Source organism: Gorilla gorilla, chromosome 16 (genome assembly GCF_029281585.2).
Source record: "Gorilla gorilla gorilla isolate KB3781 chromosome 16, NHGRI_mGorGor1-v2.1_pri, whole genome shotgun sequence".
In the NCBI taxonomy this organism is placed as follows: domain Eukaryota; kingdom Metazoa; phylum Chordata; class Mammalia; order Primates; family Hominidae; genus Gorilla; species Gorilla gorilla.
The window spans coordinates 35,807,433-35,830,343 of NC_073240.2; the positions used below are offsets into that span (position 1 = coordinate 35,807,433).

Here is a 22,911-nt window from a genome sequence, read left to right on the forward strand (position 1 = left end):
TATATTCTTTCTTTTCTAGAATAAACTGTAGAAATATTTATTTTCTAGACAATGTATGTGTGTGCAACTCCTTTCTTTGTTTGCCTTTCAGGTCTTCCCTAAAGTGTAGGTTATAAGGTTCTAATCTGTTATCACTACATAAAAACTTCAGGCCCAGGTCTTCGCCAGGCTTCCCTAAAGAAAATACTGTCCCTGGCAGTTCCTGGGTTAGATGATTGTCCTTCACTTGCTCACAGTCTTTAGGAGGCTTTTAACCCCACCTAGGCATCTATAATGGTCTATTGGGTAGATCTATGGGGCAGATCAGGGTAGTACATATGCCCTGCTCTGTGGCCACATATTTCATCACTCTAGGTCAAAGAAACCCTCTGAAGATTCTCTTCCCTTCAGCCCTCTACCTGTAAAAGCCCTTAATAGCCTTGTTTATTCAAGGTGAGTCAGGCAACCTGGTTTTCAAGAGTTTTCTAGTTCCAGCCCCATAGATTTTTGTTGTCAAGGACCAAACAACCTGTTCTTTTCCTGTCTTTGTAGAATAATGAATAGGCTTTTACTATAATGATATTAGCCATTCTCCTAGTTAGGAAAGAAAAAAAAACCCGGTTACCCTGAATTAAAGAAAGGAGGTTCTAGCCATGTTGGATCATGTATTAAGTTTTGCTACCTTGGCTGGGTGTGGTGGCTCACGCCTGTAATCCCAGCACTTTGGGAGGCCGAGGTGGGCAGATCACCTGAGGTTGGGAGTTCATGATCAGCCTGACCAACATGGAGAAACCCCGTCTCTACTAAAAATACAAAATTAGCTGGGCGTGGTGGCACATGCCTGTAATCCCAGCTACTCAGGAGGCTGACGCAGGAGAATCACTTGAACCCAGGAGGCGGAGGTTGTGGTGAGCCGAGATCACGCCATTGCACTCCAGCCTGGGCAACAAGAGCAAAACTCCGACTCAAAAAAAAAAAGTTTTGCTACGTTTTCTTTACTAAGGTATTTTAAACATATGGTTCTTCTATGAAACTGTACATCTAGGAAGCTCAACTTAGTGACTTGTGCCTATAGTGACTGTTATACTGTGAATGCAAGTTCATGATTCTTATTCATACAAAGCATGAAAGGCCGAGGCGGGCAGATCATGAGGTCAAGAGATTGAGACCATCCTGGCCAACATGGTGAAATGCCATCTCTACTAAAAATTCAAAAATTAGCTGGGCGTGGTGGCGGGTGCCTGTAGTCCCAGCTACTTGGGAGGCTGAGGCAGAAGAATCGCTTGAATCCGGGAGGTGGAGGTTGCAGTGAGCCGAGATCGTGCCATTACACTCCAGCCTGGGTGACAGAGAGACTCCGTCTCAAAAAAAAAAAAAAAGAGAATGGGGGCCGGGCACAGTGGCTTATGCCTGTAATCCCAGAACTTTGGGAGGCCAAGGTGGGCAGATCAGTTGAGGTCAGGAGTTCAAGATCAGCCTGGCCAACATGGAGAAACCCTGACTCTACTAAAAATCTACAAAAATTAGCCAGGCGTTCTGGGGGGCACCTGCAATCCCAGCTACCCTGGAGGCTGAGGCAGGATAATCACTTGAACCCAGGATGCAGAGGCTGCAGTGAGTTGAGATCACACCACTACAATCCAGCCTGGGTGACAGAGTGAGGCTCTATCTCAAGAAAAAGAATGAAAAGCATGTAGTGTTTTCTGATCTATTCTCAGTGGGGGGTCATGGTGATCTTTGGATGTTGTGTAGAAGACAGTATAGTTCTCGACTACTGGGCCATGTCCATACAATGAAGCCAGCTTGGCAGAATGTCTCAGTGATAGAGGTCATGCCCACAGGAATTGGTGGCTTTGTTACTAGTTATCCATACATCTGTGGCTACTTAATTTCAAGTATTTGCTGTGGGATCAGAAAGGAAGGTGTGGGGGATCTAATTAAACCAAGAAATTTGCCTTCCTGGATTCCAGATGTCAGGGAAGTAGCCCAAGATAATTATCTTCCAATTCCAAATTGTTGATCCAAATTGCTCCAAACTGACTTGAGTGCTCCTGGCCATAAAGCTAGAGGTGTGGGAAGAAGGAGGAAGCTCCTTTGGTTTCAGGTAAATGAGTGGAGTTGACCTAGCTAAGTGGCTTCTTTCTCAGTCCAGGGAGGGGGAGGCAGACAGTTACATTCATAGAATGTCTTAGTTGAGGACAAAGAGCTGCTGGATTCACCCTTAGGGGATTTACTGTTGTCCTAGAGAAGGCCATCACTAAGTAAAAACACTGAATTCTTTGGAATTTAAATTTTTCCAGTGTCCTCATAGCACCTTGTATACATTTCAATTACATCATCATAGTGAACTTCAATCATTCACCGGTTTTCCTTCCCAATGAATAATAAAGGCAGTGACTATAAATTATTTATCTTTACAGAACAGGGATAGAATCTGATATATTACCTGCACTCAAGAAATGTGTGACAAATGAATGCATGGGAGAATCCAGAGAGGAACATGACATGTTCCATACTTCTTTCTTATCCTATTCTTTCCTTTTGGTGATGGTGACTTAGAGATGGAATCATTACATTATCAGTGTAGTAGAGTTGGTAAGCCCTCAAGTGCCCTGTGCTTAATTTGAATTCTGATTTTTAATACTTTTTAGTTATGTGATTTTGAACAAGAATTAAATCTCTTCATCTGTAAAATCAGGATAATCCTTATGTTATTTGGATGTTGCGAGGATTAAATAACATACAGTTCTTGACACCTATAAGTTACATCATTAGTAATATCACTGCCATCAAAGTGAGAATATGTCCAGCTTGCTGCTGTTGAGTCTCGGTGAGAGGGAGAAATCATTTACAGCATCAAGTAAGAGTGCCTGATTTATTGTCTTGGATCATGCTAAAGAATGGACTAACCCCCAGTTATTGTGCATCCCCTGGGTGATTCGATTTACCACGTAGAAATACGTGTCTTCCCTATTCTAATTTCCTTTAGAGAAATACAATCTGATTATTTAGTCAAGGCAATTCCTTCTTTCTTCTGGATGGCCAAGGTGTGTGTGTGTAGGGGGGAAGTGGGTAGAGCCTGATATGAACCATGTTTCAGTGTCCAGCAATCCTGGGGGCACTGAGGAAGAGTGTGAGTGCATAAATATGGGATGCTGACATTCTGAGCAAGCCAGAGAATGCACCTAGATTCCCAGTGTGGGCTAGAAACACAAGGGAAAGGAGGCACTGATTAACAGAAAGTTCTTGAAGAAGTCTGACATTGGAAGGGCAGACTTTCCAATGGAGTGAATATGGAGGACGCCTGGAGAGGAGAAAACATCTTAGCCTAGAATCTTTGCACACAGTAGCAGAATGGTAGTCTGCTAAATAGTAGAGGTAATAAGTGCCCATAAAACCAATATAAGGTAAGAAAAAAATATTTCTGGAAACATTAGACGATCTCTAGAGTCTAAATTTCCCTGGGGAAATGTAGTTATTTCATATTTACTAGGTTTCTTTTCATCAAAAAGAAACATTTACTTGAGTCTATATTACCTCTTTTTTACTTAGTTTATTTGCATTTATAACTCTTCTAAAATAAATTGGTAACCTGGAAACACACAGGTACCATTTTTTTCTTGCCACCGGCCAGTTCTAAATTATCAATAAATAAAAGAACTTCTCATACCCAGACCTTGATTTGAAAGATACCCTGAAGATTTACAATATGCTAAACCAGGGAAAAACTTGGGAGTAATCAGTACAATACATTTTGCTCTCCATCATAATCAGTTTTTCAGCCTCCATGTCGATAAAACTTTTTCTCCTTTTTCACAATGGTTTACAACTTAAATAATTTAATACAACAGTTGTTATATTTTTATTGCAAGCTTATAAAACCGGTACTATAAGTCTTTTCTATGCAATATATTACCAAAAAGTGACAGTGGAGAAGGGGAACTGATGATTACTAAAACTGTAATTCAATCTTCAAGTTCTGAAGATGTCATAAAAACGTCTTCTGCTTTACTTGCATATGGCAGATACTATCAGGATGCCTCAAATGAACTCTCTCTGGATATTCAATCTCTCCTTAGGCATTATTTCCTATACAATAAAAAAGGGATTTCACAATGCAAATGCAACTGTGATTCAAGCCCAATAGTTCTTTTTGTCAAATAGGATTTTCTTTTATGAAGTTTCATCTTAGAATTAATTTTGATATCAATGCCTGTCAAGCTGTGGAAATTGAGCTGAACCAAGTGAGCCTATTCCTCTTTGCGCTGACTTGTAGGAAGTGGTAATTAGAAAAAATGCAGAGATTTTGTACTGTGCTAAAGAAAATTTAACTCATCATGCTACATATTGTCAATCTTGTCGAAAGTATAGAAGTGGTACATAGCAACATTCTATAAATGCCTATTTTATCATATATTTTTTAAATCCCCTCTTACTACTTTTCATCTTAGTTGCATGAAAATTATTTTCTAATTCTGACCAATTGCTGCTATGATCTGAAAGGTCTGTGAAATTAAATAACAGATTCCGATAGTGTTTATGATTAACAATGTTCCACAAAACTTAGGACACTAGCATGGAAGAAAACGTATTTCATTAGATAAAGAGGATGGCTAGTTATTTGTACATTCTTGCCAACTGTTCTCACTCAGTGGTCTTATCACATGTTTACTGACTTCAGTCTAAAACAAAGAGGCATCAAATTCCCCAAATCTCTTCTTTGAATGTCCAACATACAATTAATCTAATGATGTTGCAAATAAAATTAAAGAACTCTTATCTTCCTATTAACAGAGTCACTTTGCCTTCTGTATCAATGCTGTAAAGCAATACTTCACAAAATCCTTTAAAAATCTTCCTAGGATGAGAATAAATTAGTTTTTATAGGGAGGTGGAGGAATTGAACTTTCATAATATGGCTGCCTGGAGAGCAACACATACAGTTGGAAGGTAAAATTTTCCATTTATCCCCCAGCCTGAGAGAGTGCAGGTGGTGCTCTGTGGGTTTCTGCACTTTGTCTCCCAGCCAGTGCAGCCCTGGCTGACTCCACAAGGGGTGAAAGGTCACAGACGCTATGTGAGTGGTGTTTAATTCTCACCACAACAGAGGCTGCTAATCACATAACATTAGGGTGGATTATGATAATTATAAAAAGCTGAACAGAGAGATTCAACAATAGCAACAGCACGACCACAGCTGTGATGGTAGTGATGAAAAGGTGGTGCTTTCACGGCCCATGGTAATGGGTTTGATTGAGATTCTGGCAACCTTTGGTGAAAGACACTTTGCCCCTTGCAGCTTAGCTTTTTCTAAACCACCTCTATAATAAGTAGAGTAAAAATAACCCATTCAAACAGTTTCTAGTGTTGGAAGGAGCTCAAAACATTCTCCTGTAGCATGCTGAAGTCCTATTCGTCTACAGAGTAAGAATTTATTTCAGAATCACTGCTTTCCAGCAGGTCTCAACTTGTACAGCTGTTGGCTTCTGAGCCTTACATGAAATTTTAATTTGTCTGATCCCATTTTACTCTTCTACATATGTAACCCCCTGTAATGGATTTTATTTGCCCTAGGAAAATTTGGAGAACAATAAAGAAGAGCCTATTCTTAGGAGTTTTCAAATTCAGGAAAAATTGATGGCACATTTTGAAATAGGAAAAAGTCAGGCAATGGGTATGAAGTGCAATAAAGAAAAACTAACTGATAGAGTTAGTCCCTACTGATTAGATAGTTCGCTTTTCACATTTTGGGGGCAAAGAAAATGTCATAGCCTTTTGTTGCTCACCAAGTTGAAATGCCTTGCAACATTAGTTGTTTTACTGAATCAAGAGAGGCAGAGATATTTAGAAGCCACGAATCGCAAGGGGAACTTGGGCCGCCATTACCCCCAAAGTTTAGCGCTAGGGCTGGCTTCTAAATAGCACTTACTAACCGCACTCCTTGAATATACAGAAGATGCAGCATGTTTAAAATAAAAACACAGGGCTTCGGCCATATTTATGTATTTATTTGAGACACAGTCTCGCTCTGCCGCCCAGGTGTCACGATCTCGGCTCACTGCAACCTGTGCCTCCTGGGTTCAAGCGAGCACCTCCAGATAATTTTTGTATTTTTAGTAGAGATGGGGTTACACCATTTTGGCCAGGCTGGTCTCGAACTCCTGACTTCAAATGATCCACCCACCTCAGCCTCCCAAAGTGCTGGGATTACAGGCATGAGCCACCACACCCGACCATATTTATAAGCTAATGGTAGCACACCAAATCTTACTAGGAAGTGAAAAAGTAGTCCTGGTTGACAGATAAATGAAATGATACATATACTCTATGCAAATAATGCCATAAAGCAAATAGTCTCATATGTTCTAGGTAAGGCATCTGGGTAGTTTTTAAAGACTTTTTTTCTTCTTAAAATATGATGATCCAATGTAGTGCTAATGAAGGTGGTAAAATCTACTACAAAATCTGAGTCATGAAGAAAAAGTTCAAAACTCTTTGACACAGTTCAGTGGAAGAGGCACCAAGTGCCTTTAAAATATCATGTTATCAAGCCCAGCTGCTATGAGGTTGGATAATTCCAAACCAGGGTCTAGGCAATTTATCCCAGTTGCATACTAGTAGCCCACCTATTCTGGCTGATTTGATATTAGCTTGGAAAGGCAGTTTTGGGCTAAATAGTGCTGGGGCTTACATTACAGTAAGTTCATTTTAAACTTTCAGCTGACATGAAAACATTTATACTGAGAAGTTACATAACTACATAGGCAAATGGCTACTTAAATGCATGCATCTTTATTTGATTCCTGAACCACAAGAGGTAATGATGATGATAACCATAATAATGACAACAACTAACAGTATTTAATATCTACAGGTGTTGTATTAGGTGTATTGACTGCATTATCTCATTCTCACAACATCCAGAGGCTGCCTTTTGTTTAATTACACCTATTTTACAGATGAATAAATTGAGGCTGAGAGAAGTGAAAAAACTGGCTTTCTGAATTGGGTGAAAATTTGGGCTCTACTGAGTATCAGAAACATTCTGGGATAACAAATGGAATCATCCTGCTGTGCTGTGATTATTGGCTCTTAGCAGCAATGCAGCTTTAGGAATCAATACAGTGCACGAGTTCTATAAATGTGCCTCTTAATAAGTTAATAAAACAGAGATATTCTCATTGCCTCTCCATCAAAGTTTCAGGGGAAAAATGAGAATATTAAATGCAGTAGGATAGGGAAGATCTGCTCCATTTGCTCTGCAATGATAATCTTTTACAAAAGAGGATTTTTATTATTAATTCTTTGCCTTCTGGGGATATTATAATTTTCTAGAATGTAGAACTGCCTTAAGCACAGTAATTTGCTGAGCTAGACTGAATCTCAAAATGTTTCAAATGAGCTGACAAACAACTGCATAATTAGCCATTAGTAGATCAAGTCTGTATGTTACTGATAGCCAGATGAACAAACCAATGGGTAGGCAAATTGTAGATATAGTTTTAAAAACCAAGAGCCTGTGTTTTATTTTTACACGCTTTGTAACTTGTTCTTTAAAGAATTAAAAACCACATTTCATTTGCCCTTTAAAAAAAGAAATTTAGATTATTCTATCAAATAAATCCTTAGAGACTTAATCATTAAATACATACTGCCATGTATGAATAATGAAGGATTTGTGTGGTGAATGCAACTCATGCTCTAAAAATGACTAGATGGTGGGATTTTTCTTTTCAATTAAAACTGGCCTCAAATCTATTGCTTGCATGGGTAATGCTCTTTCATCCTCCTTTTGAGTTTTGGTTTAAGTCCAAAGTATGAAATACATTTGGCCTTGATTATGAAAATAAAAGGTTTTGCATGTTCAAATAAGAAAAGGAAAATACAGTCAGTTTTTAGGCTTAAACACTCATACCTTATTCAAGTGGCTGGCATCCAGTCCAAAATGTATCCATGTTACAATTCAACCTCTCTTTCTTCTCATTTTTCAAGAACTTCTCACTGGATCATAAAACACCTGGGCTGGAATTTGTCATGCAGAGTTACAAGCTAGGTGTAGGATTTTTGTTTATTTGTTTTAATATTAAAATCAGCTCAGCAGTTTTGAGGACCCAATAAAGAAAAGAGGAAGATTTAATTTAAACAAGGTTGTACTTTATGTTCTGAACTCAGAGGTCACAAAGCCAGACAGATAAATGTACCAGCAGAAAGAAAAGCAGCAGCAATTTTCCTGAAGATTTACAAATTAGAGAATTCATATTTTACCTTAATTGGCTTAGGTGTCCTCCTGTTTGGGGGGCAGACCAGGTATAATTTCTTGAGATTCTTTGCAGATCAATTATTCTGATTTTTATCTATTAGTGTTTCAGATGTCAGAGCATAGTAAAATGCTAATTTGAAACTGTGCAATGGGCACAAGACGATGTGTGAGCCTAGCTAGGGAATGGATTTGTCACTACATTTAAAAAACTATTTTGACCTTTGACAATTTTAACAGCCTCTAAAATTTGTATACCCTTCTTATGCTTCCCATTATCACTGATCCTCCATTTGATGCCAACTAATAGCCTTATGTAAAATTTTACTGTTGTTGGGCTCAAGTTCTGCTATTATTACAATGATTATTTATCCACAATCTGATTTCTATTTTAGTCTCAGCCTTAATTTGTTACAGACCTTGAGTCCCTGTTACTGTTTTTATATTTACGTTTATTCAACTAGCCCTTTCATTTTATAAATTGGCATTCATTGTATTTGCATATTTGCATAGTTGCACAAATAGACCATTTATATCCTCTACGTTAGAGGCATAAGGTCATCTAGGTTCTCAATCCAACAAGGAGTGCCAATTTCTTTTTCCAAAAGTGTGCCGGCTGAATTCAGTTCATGATGAAAAAACAAGACCTTTGATTCATAAGGTATCAGCAATAATTGCTTTGGTGTTTTTTGAAGGCATTGGAAACATTTTCAACTATTTTATAATGTTCTGACTTTGTCAGGAACATTTTGCCTTCATGTATTTGATAGGTAATCTTATCTGTATATTTTGTATCCTTTTGTTCTAAACTCATAAAAATGACACCAGTATTCTACAACGTCCAAGATACCTCATTAGGATTTTATTAATGAACCTTTTAAAGGCAATCCCTCCCTAAAAGGGAAATTACATTTGGTTCAGAATAAATGAACTCACACAATTAAAGATCTGAGTTGATTTAAGGCTATGCAGCTGAGAAACTTAAGCAGATTTCAAATTTGGAGGAATATACCGTCATGGCCCCAGATAAGAATATTATTCCTAATTTGATTATACTTTCACAACATGCAATGCTATATTTTCAGAATTAGGTAAATACAGAAATATGGGTCATTACTGGGTTTCAGTTTTATGCATAAATAAAATGTTAGGGAAAAAGTTTCACTGAATTTTATTTTAATCCTTTGTCACCTCATCTCTCTGACATTATAAATCCCACTGACATTATAAAGCAAAACACAGTTTTGCTATTAATGAGACATACAAAACAGCTTGTCTGGCATTTGATTCCTATAAAAACTTTGAGGTCAAAAGTTATTTCTCACAAATGCATAACTGTAATGGATATTGAATACTTGGGCTAGGCTTTTGATCTGGAAGGATTTTGAAAAATCTTTTTTATAATGGACAGTGTTTGTATTTTTACATTAAAAGACTCATAAAACCAAATGAAAACACAATTGACAGTACTATAATCAAAGGAGGAAAAAAGACCTCCAACCATTTAAGTAAGTTGTTTCCTTACAAATGTAGATGGAAAAATACTGCAAAATAAACTACCAAAATCAAAAGTTAACAGACCATGATCATAACTGTCATTTATTTCTGACTTGTATGAGGAAATAAGTAAAAAGTACAGGCAAAGGAAAATGCGAACCTAAATTTTGATGAACAAATTTCACAGTAGATAATTCTTCTGCTTTTGGATTTTTGCCATCAAAATATAGTTAATAATTAAGAATCAGAGGGCATAAATCACCAAGAAAAATCAATGGACAGCTTCCAGAGAGAAAGAGAAGAGTACATATGGCTACAGATATCCAGGACTGGAAACAACGGAACTTTTGCAAGATATTTACTCCACCAAATAAGTTATTTTTAAAATTATTTATTTATTTATTTATTTAGTTTTTGAGACGGAGTCTCTTGCTCTGTCAACTAGGCTGGAGTGCAATGGCGCGATCTCGGCTCATTGCAACCTCTGCCTCCTGGGTTCAAGTGATTCTACTGTCTCAGCCTCCCAAGTAGCTGGTATTGCAGGCGCAAGCTGCCATGCCCGGTTAATTTTTTTTTTTTTTTTTGTATTTTAGTAGAGACGGGGTTTCACCATGTTGCCTAGGGTGGTCTTGAACTCCTGAGCTCAGGCAATCCACCCACCTCAGCCTCTCAAAGTGCTAGGATTTTATAGGCGTGAGCCACCATGCCTGGCTGCGAATAAGTTATTAAACAGTGTGTGTGAATTTTGTTTTAATTATTTTACTAAAACCAGCAGTGAGGATAATGATTACTTGCATTTAAGCTTTGCTGCATTAATCCTATAAAAATATTCATGTTGAAGTATGGTGGTTCCATAAAACATTAAACAGAATTATCATATGATCTAGCAGTCCTACTTCTGAGTATATAAACAAAAATAACTGAAAGTAGAGACTTCAACAGATATTTAATTTTTTTTTTTTGAAATCAACAAGTATTTATTGAGTGCCTATTAGGTGCTAGATATTGAGACACATCAGAGAACAAAACCAAGAGCCCTGCCCTTGTGGGGTTTACAGTCTAGCACTTAGTGCCAGTTTACCTGCAGGCTACCTGGAGCCCGGGGCAAGTCACTGCCCCTCTGTTCCTCGGTCCGCAGCTGCCCAATGGGAGAATAAGCAGACGTGGCTCAAACGTGGATCACGTGCCTGGTGTACTGCAGATGTCAAACTGGATTCCCCACAACCCACCACCCAGACAGTAGATAGCGCTGGAAGTTGATTTTTAATGATAAAGTACAATGGAGGGAGGGCAGAGGGGCTAAGCCAACTGTCTGGGGAGCTGTGGTGGTGATTGGCTGCCTACACAAACTGCTGCTACTGCTGCTGCTTCTTGGTGGCCGCCTTGCTGGCGAGGTCCTTGGCCTTCTCTGTAGCTGCCAGGGCCGTCTCCTTTGCCTTCTCCTTGGCTTCCCTGGCTGTCTTAATAAGTGTTTTGGAAGCAGCCTCGCCTTGCAGCTTCGCCAAGATATATTCAAAACCCTTCAAAGTCTTGGTCGCGTTGCTTTTGAACTGGGCAAGACCAAATTCCCAGACAGCTCTGGAGACACCACATAAGCTAGAGGAGACCCACGCTTCCCGGCGGATTTCGGTCCAGCCACTGTTGTCAGAGTTCACACAGTAAACACATCGTTCCTCCACCACCATCGGCCGGGCGTGGTTGATGTTCCAGGTGAAGGTGGTCATGGTCTGATTCTGTGGGTCCACAATAGAGTCCTCCAATATGTATGTACACCGAGTGAGCCACATTGGCAGGAAACAGTCGCTCGGCCCAGCGGGGCATCCTGTCGGTCTTGGTCATGAGTCGCCGGGACAGCAGTTTCTGGTCAGGCGTCACCTCCCGGTGTACTATGTCTTCCGTCAAGATATGTTTGCCACAGGGATTCGGGTACCGCTGCCAAAAGGCGGCGAACACTTGGTCCCAGGAACTGCGGAGCACGCCCTGGCCCAGTAAATACTTCACCATCGTCCCGGCCGGAGCGGGCTCAGCACCCGCTCAGCATCAGGGGTGTGGAGCCTGGGAGGCACGCGGGGGCCGGGCCGGGGCTCGGCGCGCACCCGCCGCCAGGCTCGTAGCTCAGTCACCACCGCACCGCGCCCAAACAGCTGCCGCTGCCGCCGCCATGAGTTCAGATATTTATTTATTTTTTCTGGTCAGGAGACTGGATTCAAATGAACAGATATTTGTGCATCAATAGTAAGATTATTCACAATGGCCAAAAGATAGAAATGACCCAAATGTTCATTGGCAGATGAATGGATAATCAAAATGTGGTATATACACACAATGGAATATCATTCATCCTTAAAAAGGAATAAAATTCTAATTCATGCAATAATAACCTTAAAGACATTATGCTAAATAAAATATACGCCACACAAAATGAGGAATATTGTATGATTCCACTTATATGAGGTATGTAGAGTTGCCAAATTCATAGAGACAGCGTGTGGAATAGTGGTTATCAGGAGCTGAGGGGAGGGGAGGACTTGGAGTTATTGTTTAGTGGGTACAGAGTTTCAGTTTGGGATGATGAAAAAGTTCTGGAGATGGATAGCAGTGGTGGCTGCACAACAACATGAGTGCACTTAATGCCAGTGAATTATACACTTAAAAATGACTACAGTTGGTCGGGTGCGGTGGCTCACACCTGTAATCCCAGCACTTTTGGAGGCCGAGGTGGGCGGATCACGAGGTCAGGAGTTTAGAGACCAGCCTGGCCAACATGGTGAAACCCCGTCTCTACTACAAATACAAAAAAAATTAGCCAGGCGTGGAGGCGGGTGCCTGTAATCCCAGCTACTCGGGAGGCTGAGGCAGAAGAATCGCTTGAAACTGGAAGGCAGAGGTTGCAGTGAGCCGAGATCACGCCACTGCACTCCAGCCTGGGCAATAAGAGCAAAACTCCGTCTCAAAAGAAAAAAAAAAAATACTACAGTTGGCGGGGTGCGGTGGCTCACGTCTGTAATCCCAGCACTTTGGGAGGCCAAGGTGGGCAGATCACGACGTCAGGAGATCGAGACCATCCTGGCTAACACAGTGAAACCCCGTCTCTACTAAAAATACGAAAAATTAGCCGGGCATGGTGGCAGGCGCCTGTAGTCCCAGCTACTCGGGAGGCTGAGGTAGGAGAATCATTTGAACCTGGGAGGCAAAGGTTGCAGTGAACCGAGATTGTGCCACTGCACTCCAGCCTGAGCGACAGAGCAAGACTCCATCTGAACAACAACAAAAGACTAAAGTTATACATTTTATTATATTTTACCACAGTGAAAAATCACAAACAACATTCACATTGGGTAACAAAAATTATTTAATATTCAAGCTTTTTAAACAGTGTGGTAGAACTCTGAAATTTACAAGGATTTGGAGATCTTTGTGAATCCCTAATTTTATAAGTATGAAAGTGTTCTGACTTTATTCTAACTTCCAGCTTTCTCTCCCTTGATAGTTCTTTCTCATACATATCCTCCCAACACACAAAAAGCAAATTCAATGTCCATTGACTTTTTTTTTTCCATAGTATGCATTTATTGCATTGTTAGGGACATGAGAATTTCTCCCTGAAATGGTTTTCTTTTGCTTTGCCTAGAAAGTTCTGTGAATTCTTTCATGTTACACATCTGATCTGCCATCAAATTCAACATGCTACTATTTAATCTATTGGAAATTTCTATTTTCAGGCTAAAACAGATTTTTTTCTCTGAATTACTTTCCTTCCTCTTTATTTCTATCAAGAGCTCTAGCGGTTGGCTTTCTTCTTTGAGCCAATTTTTGCCCATAAATCATCATGACAGTTACTATGAGAAACAAGTAAAAAACAAAGATGAATAGTAATGAAAGTGCTAGATGATAAGATATGAATACTGGACAGTCAGCTAGGTTCATTGGCTGGTTAAATGATGATTCTTGAAAGTATCTGTGATTCTAACTCTTGCTTCAGGAAAATTACAAATCAGCACTAATACAAGTTCACATTTGCAAAGTTCTAAGAACAGTATCTGACACATAGTAAATATATAATTTTAAATACAAAATACATGTTAGGGGTCTTTAGCAAATCAGAATCAATATACAAAGATCATCAGACCTAAAAAATACCAAAGCTGAGTTTATTGCTGGACAGACGTGGAGGAGCTTCATCACTGAGATGCAAGTTAGAGGGTCCCAACCAGGAACTGAAAGGCTAGATGTAGGGCAAAAAAAGACAGTATAACAAACAGGGAAAGATTTTGAGTTCACGTTTCTGATTGATGCATAAGGTGGACTGTTAACTCTTCTTATGATTAATATATTCAGGTTCCATGGCACCCATACTGAGAAAACTGGTTTCAAGTAAGTCTGGGTGAGTTGCATAAGATTCAGTGGACCTAGGTTCATTCGATGGATGTCTTAAGCATATGAACATGCTTGAAATGTAGTGTGTTTCTTATAAGCGAAGTGTCTCGAAAATGTAAAAATCATTAACATTTAATTTATGATTGCTGAGGATCTTTGCATTTTTCCAATAAAAATATGGATAGAATAACAGTGAGAAAGTAACCATGGATTTACAGATGCTCTAAAAAATGATATAAGGAGTTTTTAAAAGCTTTCCACAGGAGTTTCTGAAGTCAGCTCTATCTTTTGATGAACCCATATAATTAAGAAGTTCCCTGGTAAGAGAAGCCATGAGCACTTAGGAAGAGTAGAATTTACTCAGTGGGCTTATCCTATTTAATTGAAATTGAAACAATATAATGAGGATTTAGTAATATTTCTCTATTCTCCTAGAACACCAGATAGAAAATTTCAGTGTTTCATTCTGCAATGTACAGTAATTTTTGTGTGTGTGTCAACATTCCCCAGCTTTACTTCAGGTCCCTGAGCTAGCATCTGTCTAGAATACATGCTCGGTAAATACTAGTTGAATGAATACATCAATATATGAACAGACTGACATTTCTCTTTCCTTTATTCACCAAAAATAGTAAGTAGGAGCTGACCTATTTGTTCCTTTCGGACTGGCACCAAAAATCTAAGTTTTTTTCTGAGTGGAATGACCAGTTTTATAGAGGAAAGCTCCACAGTCAGACAAGCCACAAAATAAAAACTGATTTAAACTGGAGACTTAGGGGGAGAAAACACCAAAAGTTGAAATGATGGCATTAAAAAAATTATTAGAAAAGGTAAGACATGTCTTATAGAAGGAAGGCTTCCATGGAAACAAAAAATGAATCTACTGTTTTACCAGCTTTTTCTGCATAAAGGATAGATTCAAAAATTATGCTTAGAAAAATAATGAGTAAGACTGTAGAGATGAAAACATTGCATTTTATATATTTAATTTAAACATTTTAAGAGAGTGAATTAAGGCATTATTTTCCCATTAAAGAATGTTTCCATTTTAAGCTTGGTGGAATAGCAGGTTTTTCTTGCCATATGGTAAGTGATTCTTATGCTATAGCCATTAGAAATTCCCCCATCATCCCTGAGTGGGTAATTATTACTTGAAATAGCTCTTTCAGGGTGATTATTATAAAATATACCTGTCTTCTGTTGATCTACCGCTTTATTTATCTCATGTTAAAAGATCTTTAGGAACCCTTCTATCATTAATGGACAAATTCCATTTTACAGATACATCCATTAGTTGCCAGGAATAACTGTGATCCGATTAAAGTATAACCATTTAAAACAAATTCACACATTAAATGCTTAGTACTGTACATTGTTAAAGACTTATATCTCCAGACCCAGTTTTTTTTTTTTTTACTTGATAGAAGACAAAAAATGAGACCTCAAATAGTGGATGGATCTTCTCTTGTCTAGACTGGAGGAAAAAAGGTCTAAAAAATAAGCATATTGCTTGAGAAATCCTTCCAGAAGGGTGTTCAAGGATCAATGTAGATGTTATGAAATAACAAAGTATTACACATCTCTTTGAGATGGAGGGAAGCTCATTAAAAAGAAAAACAAACAATAGATCTCAAATGGGTATTTAAGGAAATAAACATGACAAACTATTTCTTATATTTATGACGTGATTCTCAGAAAGATTAAAGCTAATTTGTCATTCTCATAATAACTATTTCCATGCGATTAAGATCATAAATAGAATTTGTTTTCACAAGGGGCAGTATTGGAGAGGCAGAAAGAGAAACATGCCAATATTTAGCAAAATTTATGCATTAGATTGTAAACACCTTGAAGGCAGGGGCCTAATTAACTCCATGCCTCATCCTCAGAGCCTAAAGTTGATTCTGACAAATGTTATTACTCAATAAATTCTTGCTGAATGAGTAATTTAAATTAGCACATGACAGTTTTCCTAATCTCAGTGGAGAATCCACAACCTACAAATGTGCTAAATTCCAAAAGGATTTTGAGGCAGATTGCAACTTAAAATACATGTCTCCACAGAAAATGATATCATGGATGGTGGCGGGGTTGGAAAATCAGCACATGAAAGTCATTTAACCCAAAATGCAGCAGAAACATTACATATTTGAAATGAACAAGTAGCAGGAAAATAATACTGCAGCAATAAAACCAAAGAGAGAAATCATAAAATTAAATAAAAAGTTAAATTTTTCTTGTCTCTCTGTGCTTGGAGAGAAGTAGATTTAAGTATAAGAAGATGAAGAGATGTATAGAAATTGTCATGGAGAGGCTTATATTCTTAAGGAATTTTAGAAGCTGATGGCTCTTAAAAATTATGTAAATTTCCCTTCAAAACATAACCCTACTTATTCATGATAAAAGTCTTTGATAATACTATTTTAATGCTTATCAGTCAAGATTAAAATGATTTTTTAAAACTCAAAAGTGGAATGGTGAGAAGGGAAAAGAAACAAGTGAAGAAAAATCAAGTAAACCAACAACAAAGATGAAAATATTATAAAACGTATTAATCTAGTACTCCCTGTGCTCCAGACACTGAGGATAGATACAAAAGTGGATGAAAACAGTCCCTGCCCTCAAGAAACTTCAAGCATAGTAAGGGAAGTCAAACTCATAAAAAAACTAAGTGTAATAGTCATTATAGAAACTACAAAAGAGGTAACTGGGGTACAATAGGGCCAACAAGAAGGTGGCCAGAGCCTCTTGAGACCGTTGGTGAACCAGGCTTATGAATCTTAAAAGAGGAGGAGTTTCTTTGCCGGCAGATAGAGTGAGAGCAATTCAGGCTCAGGGAACAGGGTGAGCCGAGGAAAGTGTGCGAAGTGCAGAGGCCGAATGGAAGGGAGGTGATGCACTGGGACATGGGAATGGAGGGGCAGGCCAGGGCTGGAGCAAGAAAGGGTTCTGTGGTCCCCATGGGAAGCAGCCTGTCTTAAGTCTACAGACCCCTGGAAACTTAGGGGGTTTTAAGCATGGAAATAACATGACCAAGTGGACATTTTAGAAAGGTCACTCTGATAGCATTATGGAGGATGGATGGTAGGTGTGAAATACTGGTAGCAGAGAAACCTGTTAAAAAACTTGAAGGGAATGAAAACTGGGAGTAAATAGCAGAGTTAATTATAGAGAGAACCAGGAGAGCCATTTGGTCTGTATTCATCTTCGTGAAGAGCCTCAAATTTAGATTCTTGACGTTATCTTCTACTGAGGTTATCTACTGTCATTAGAATTCATTGTTGGGATGGAACATTTAAAATATGCTTAAAATGTTGTAACCTTGTTTTAATATGTCTTTAATTTTTAATACACTGAGAGCCTTGATAATGAAAAGGATCCAACAACGGGGAGGAAATCTCCCTCTGAGAAAACTATTACCTTGCTGTGCCTAGTTTGTGCTTAGCCTTCTTCTCAAGATAGAGAATGGCAGGACTAGAGAAGAGATGACAGCTAGAAAGTTTCCATAACTGGCACCAATTTAGGTTTTTGCAGTTGGGTGAAGAGAGTGTGCATCTCTTTACTTACAAGTTTTTGATGTTTGCAAGATGGGTGTTCATAGCTTTGGAGTGCCTGAACTGTTATTAAATAATTCTCTCTTTACCTACTTACAATATAGATGAAGGTGCAGGATTTGAAATATTTAGTAAAAGGTAGTATGCTTCTCTAAATTACTCTCAGTTTTCCTGACATAGAAGATTAACTTTGAGAAATGACCCAGAGTTAATTGTTTTTAAACTAAATTATTGAAAGTGGCTCTTTTCTCTCATATTTATGTCTCTGGTACTCTACTTTTTAAGACCTTATGAAAAGCATTATAATTATCTGCAAAAAAATCATTTTGTGGTTGTTGATTATAAAAAATGAAATTTAATTTTTGCTTTTTAAACATATTGGATTAGCTATTGTTGAAAGGAAGTCTAGATATGTAGCAAAGTTAGTTAGGGGCTATTTATTTCCAGGTAATCACAGCACAATCACCCTGATGAATAAAGTAAATAATAATACAGCAAATTTAAAGAGAGTTGAATTTTGAAGTTTTTAAAAAAGGATTCATTCATTAAATGCAATCGGTTATTAGCTGTTTGCTAAATGATTAACATATGTCTAAACTTAATAATTATCTATCACTAACGAAGGGTCTGTACATCATATATCTACAAAAATAAAAACACACCTTCAGGACAAAGTGGCATAATTGTAAGGCCAAACTTGATTGAAACAAAATGTCACAATTTAGTCTTGTATGAATTCAGACTGTAAATAAATCTAAATTATTCCTTCTGAGTTCAGTTGTTCCTGACACGTAGAAAAACCAGGAAAATATATCTCTTTTCAGAAAGGAAACTTTTTTTTCTTTTAATGCATGACTAGATCTTTATCCATGTGGGAGAAAGCAACAAAAATGATAGCAGTATTACAGTATTAAGATGAAGAGAGAGGGTCTTCATATTTCTAAAGTTAGCCATCTCATACAAGTCAAGGACACAGAAAAGCTCTTTGTCTTTTGGAGTATTTGAGTCAATGTTTATATCCAATGCTCTGATCCTCCTGGTAGGGATTTCTTCTTTCCTCTTCCTCTGAATTGGACGGTCCCTAAACAGCTTGGGCACTGAGGGGACCAAGCAAAAGAAGGCACTGGTAGTATGCTAATTAGTGCGCTGAGACCTGAGAGAATCTAAGCGTCTTTGAGAGAAGTCAGTTTACTCCCTTCTTATTGCGGGTTCAAGCTTATCATAGTTCTGGTAGTTGACACTGAAACGTGATTATCTTATGCAGATACAAAGTTGTACACAACTACTTTTTGGCTGAAAGCATAAGGAACTTCAAGATCCTTATTTTAATATTTGAATTGGGATTTGTTCAATACTAATTATTAGCATGCTTTAGAAAGTTCAAACTGTTTTCCTCATCAGTTATCAGTTTCCTGACCTAGAACTCCTACAAGGAAGATGGCCTAGAACAGTCATCTATGAGGCACATTCTGGTCCTCTTTTATGTTTAAATATGTTCTCTTCCTTAATGTTTTGATCTCACCAGACATTTTTTTGCGGGGGTGGGGGTAATGGTGAGGGAATTGTTCCTGTCAAGAATGCTGCCTTACTTCGCTTTTTAAATTTTTTTTATTTTTGCAGGATAGACTCATGGCTTCCTTGACAGGAACAATGAAGTAATTGGTATTGTACCTCCTACTTAACTAATGTGTGACCCAAATTTTGTGGCATAAGTTTTCGATGAGTAGTTTCATTTTTTTCTGCTCTTTTAAAAAACTGGGGTCAACATGACTTCTTGTTCAAGTGCGGAGAAAACAGAAAGGCCCAGTCTGCAGAACAATTCACAAAGAATCTTCTAATACAGTCCCTTTAACTTTGCACTGAACTCAAATAAAAAAATCAGAGCTTCCAAAATGGTTGTAGCGAAGCAAGCAGTCTCCCGAGTGTAGTTGTAGGCATGTTCTCGTACTCACTTCTACCAGCGGGCCTCTCTCCTTTGACTTCTTTTCTCATATGACAGTGGTTAACTGAAAACTGACAAGAAGAATTTGGGGTTTTATGTTGAAAATTCTGTAAGTATATATTAAAGATCTATGCTTCATGGTGGGAAGGGATAGTTTACTTTTGGGTATTCAACTCACGGGTATTCTAAACGTTAGGTTTCCCATAACACAAAGGCAGAGGCTAACACGTGCCAAAAGTAGTGCCACGTTTAAAGAATTCTTCTCATGAGTAGCATATACTGGCCTCAGCTCATCTTTACATTAAAAAAAATCTGCTAAGTATGGATTCTATATTCTAAAGACTAAGAATTATAAATAAAATCCGAACCATGGAAAACTGAACAACTTTCTAAGATGTTTACCAGAGACATGTGCATTCAGATCTTTCCTCAAATTAGATCTCTGGCATTCCTTTCTTGCTTTCTAGCATTGCTCCAATGCCATATCTGTTTCATGGCTGGGAGGAAGCCAATTTCAAGGATCTATTGCACAAAGAACTATTTACTGAGACATATGGAATGTGTTCACTACAAAATAAACAGGAGTAACATGCCTTTAATATAGATTTTGACAATAAGAAATGAGACTAATTTGTCTTTGCACCCTCATGCTCTAGAATACAGTGGCCATATCTTTGCTATTTATTATAGTGCAGCACCTTCCATGGTTTTGGAAGCACATAATTTTTCTAGCTTAGTCTCACACTTCACCTTTACATATGCCTTCGCACTGTTTTCCAAAAGGTGAAAATCTATTACCTTATAAGTTTTTAAAATGAGAAGACCTTTTCATACTAATGCACAAGTTTCCTATGTTCTACCAATGGTGGCATTATTCTCTCTGCCTGCCAGATTGAAAACTTAGTCATTTTGACTCTTTTCTGTACGTCATAAAATTCTGGCAAGTTCTCTTGAGTCCCGCAAATATAGATCCCACTTTAGTACTTCCATCATTTTTCCTCCTGTAGGGCAGTCATTTTCAAACTTTAGTTTGCAGATAAGGACCTGGGAAACTCATGACATACAGATTCTTGGCCCCAGTCTTAGATTATTTAGTAGGTCTTAGGAAAGGCACAGGAAACTGAATTTTAATAAGTCACTTAAATATAATCTGTGGTCTAGATTTTGAAAAGTCTATTCTACAGTCTTCCTATCTCTGTTGTATCTTTCAAACTATTTCCAAACAAAGCATCCTACAGATTATATCATGCTTATTCACTAATTTATGCCTTCAACTATTTGTTGAACACCTTCTGTGTTTCAGTACTCTCCTATGTATTGGATTCATAACAGTGACCAAAACAAACATCCCTGATGTCATAGAGTTCATAGTCTATGTTTCCCCAGGTTTAGGAAGAGGCTTCTATAACTTATCAGATTTGATCCACGTTCTGAGTCTGATGTTAAGATTTTACTAACTTGTCTCTTACTATCTTTCAACAAGGATGTTCCTCTCTAGTCAGGTCATTTTCTCTTACTGTTTTTTAGCCTTTCTGTCTCCATACAAAGTCAATCTACCTCTGGTCTTTGGTCTTATTATTCTCCACAGAAATATTGTTCAGTATTGTGGACAGGGAATAAAGTTGAGAAAGCAAGATTCATTTATTCAATTACATACATATTTATTGTGAGCCAAACACTATTCTAGATATAAGGAAATTCAGCAGCAAACAAGACAGAAAACAACTATACAAAAAAAAACTCCCAGAAATATCAGATAAATGCAATATAGGGTGTGACAGTGATAGTGACCCAGAAGCTACTTCATATAGGGTAGTTAGGGAATACATTGAGGCTGAGAGCTGAATGACAAAGATAGTGGCTGTGCCAAGAATGGATGCTGGTGAGAATGTCAAGGAAGGGTAACCCTCATATGCTGTTGGTGAGAATATAATTTAGCACAGTCATTAGGGAGAACAGTAGGAAGCTAAAAATAGAACTATCATATGATCCAGCAACCCCACCTGTTGAAAGAAAGAAAATCCAAAAAGAAAGAAAATCACCATATCAAAAATATATCTGCACTCCCATTTTTATTACAGCACTATTCACAATAGCCAAGGTGGAATCAATCTAAGTGTCCATCAATGGATGAACAGACAAAGAAAATGGTGATATGGATATACAATGGAATATTATTCAGCCACGAAAAATAATGGAATTCTGTCATTTACAACAATATGACTGGAACTAGAGGCCATTATGTTAAGTGAAATAAGCCAGGCACAGAAAAATGAATATTGCATGTTCTCACTCATGTGTGGGAGCTAAAAAAAAAAAGTTGAACTAATGGAGATAGAGAATAGAATGGTGGTTACCAGAAGCTAAGAGAGTAGTAGGGACAGGGAGATAGAAAGGGGATCGCTAATGGGTACAAAAATATAGTGAGATAAAAGGATGTAGTGTTTGGTACCAAAATAAGGCAACTATAGTTAACAATAATTTATTGTAACTTTCAAAATAACTAGAAGAGTGGAATTGGAATGTTCTTAACACACACACACACACACATACACACACACAGACAAATAAATGCTTGAGGTGATGGCTATCCCAATTACTCTGATCTGATTATTAGACATTGTATGATTGTATCAAAATATCACATGTATCCCATAAATATGTACAACTAATATGGATCCATAATAATAAAAGATAAAAATTGTAATGTAAATGTAAATAAATGTAAAAAAGGAATTTGCATGTTTTCAATATTTTCTTCTAAAATATTTTAAATTATTTATTAAAATTAAAGGGCAAAATATGAAATACATTTTAAAAAAATGGTGGCCATGCAAATTTCAGGGGAAGAGTATTACAAGCAGAAGGAATAGCTAGCACTAAGACTTTCAGATGAAAATGTTTGTAAGAAGAATATGAAGAAAGCCAGTATGGCTGGTGCACAGTGAGAGATGATAAGGCAGTAAAGGCTAGGATCAAAGAACTCCACGTAGGCCAGATGACACAGGGGCAAGACTATGGATTTTATTCTAAGTGGAATAAAAGGTCACTGGAGGTTTTTAAGCAGGGGAGTGATGTGATCTGATTTATGTTTTAACAAAGCTCTCTTTGGTTTCTGTGTGGAAACTATAGACAAGCAAGAAGAAACCAGATAGAAATTTCTGTGGCAGCCCAGCTGAATGACAACAGTGGTGTGGGTAGGTAGTAGCATGAATGGATTGAAATGGATAGACTAGGCAGATGTTATGGAAGCAGTGTCAAGGGGCTTGGTGATGGATGGGATGTAGTGGGTCAGAGAGAGGACT

The 22,911-nt window shown here is 37.9% G+C and overlaps 1 pseudogene; it reads right to left on the minus strand.

Annotated features, from left to right (window-relative positions):
• Nucleotides 1–10,762: 10,762 nt before the first annotated feature.
• LOC101153573 (PRELI domain-containing protein 1, mitochondrial-like) lies at nucleotides 10,763–11,895 on the minus strand (annotated as a pseudogene).
• Between the last annotated feature and the right edge of the window lie 11,016 nt (nucleotides 11,896–22,911).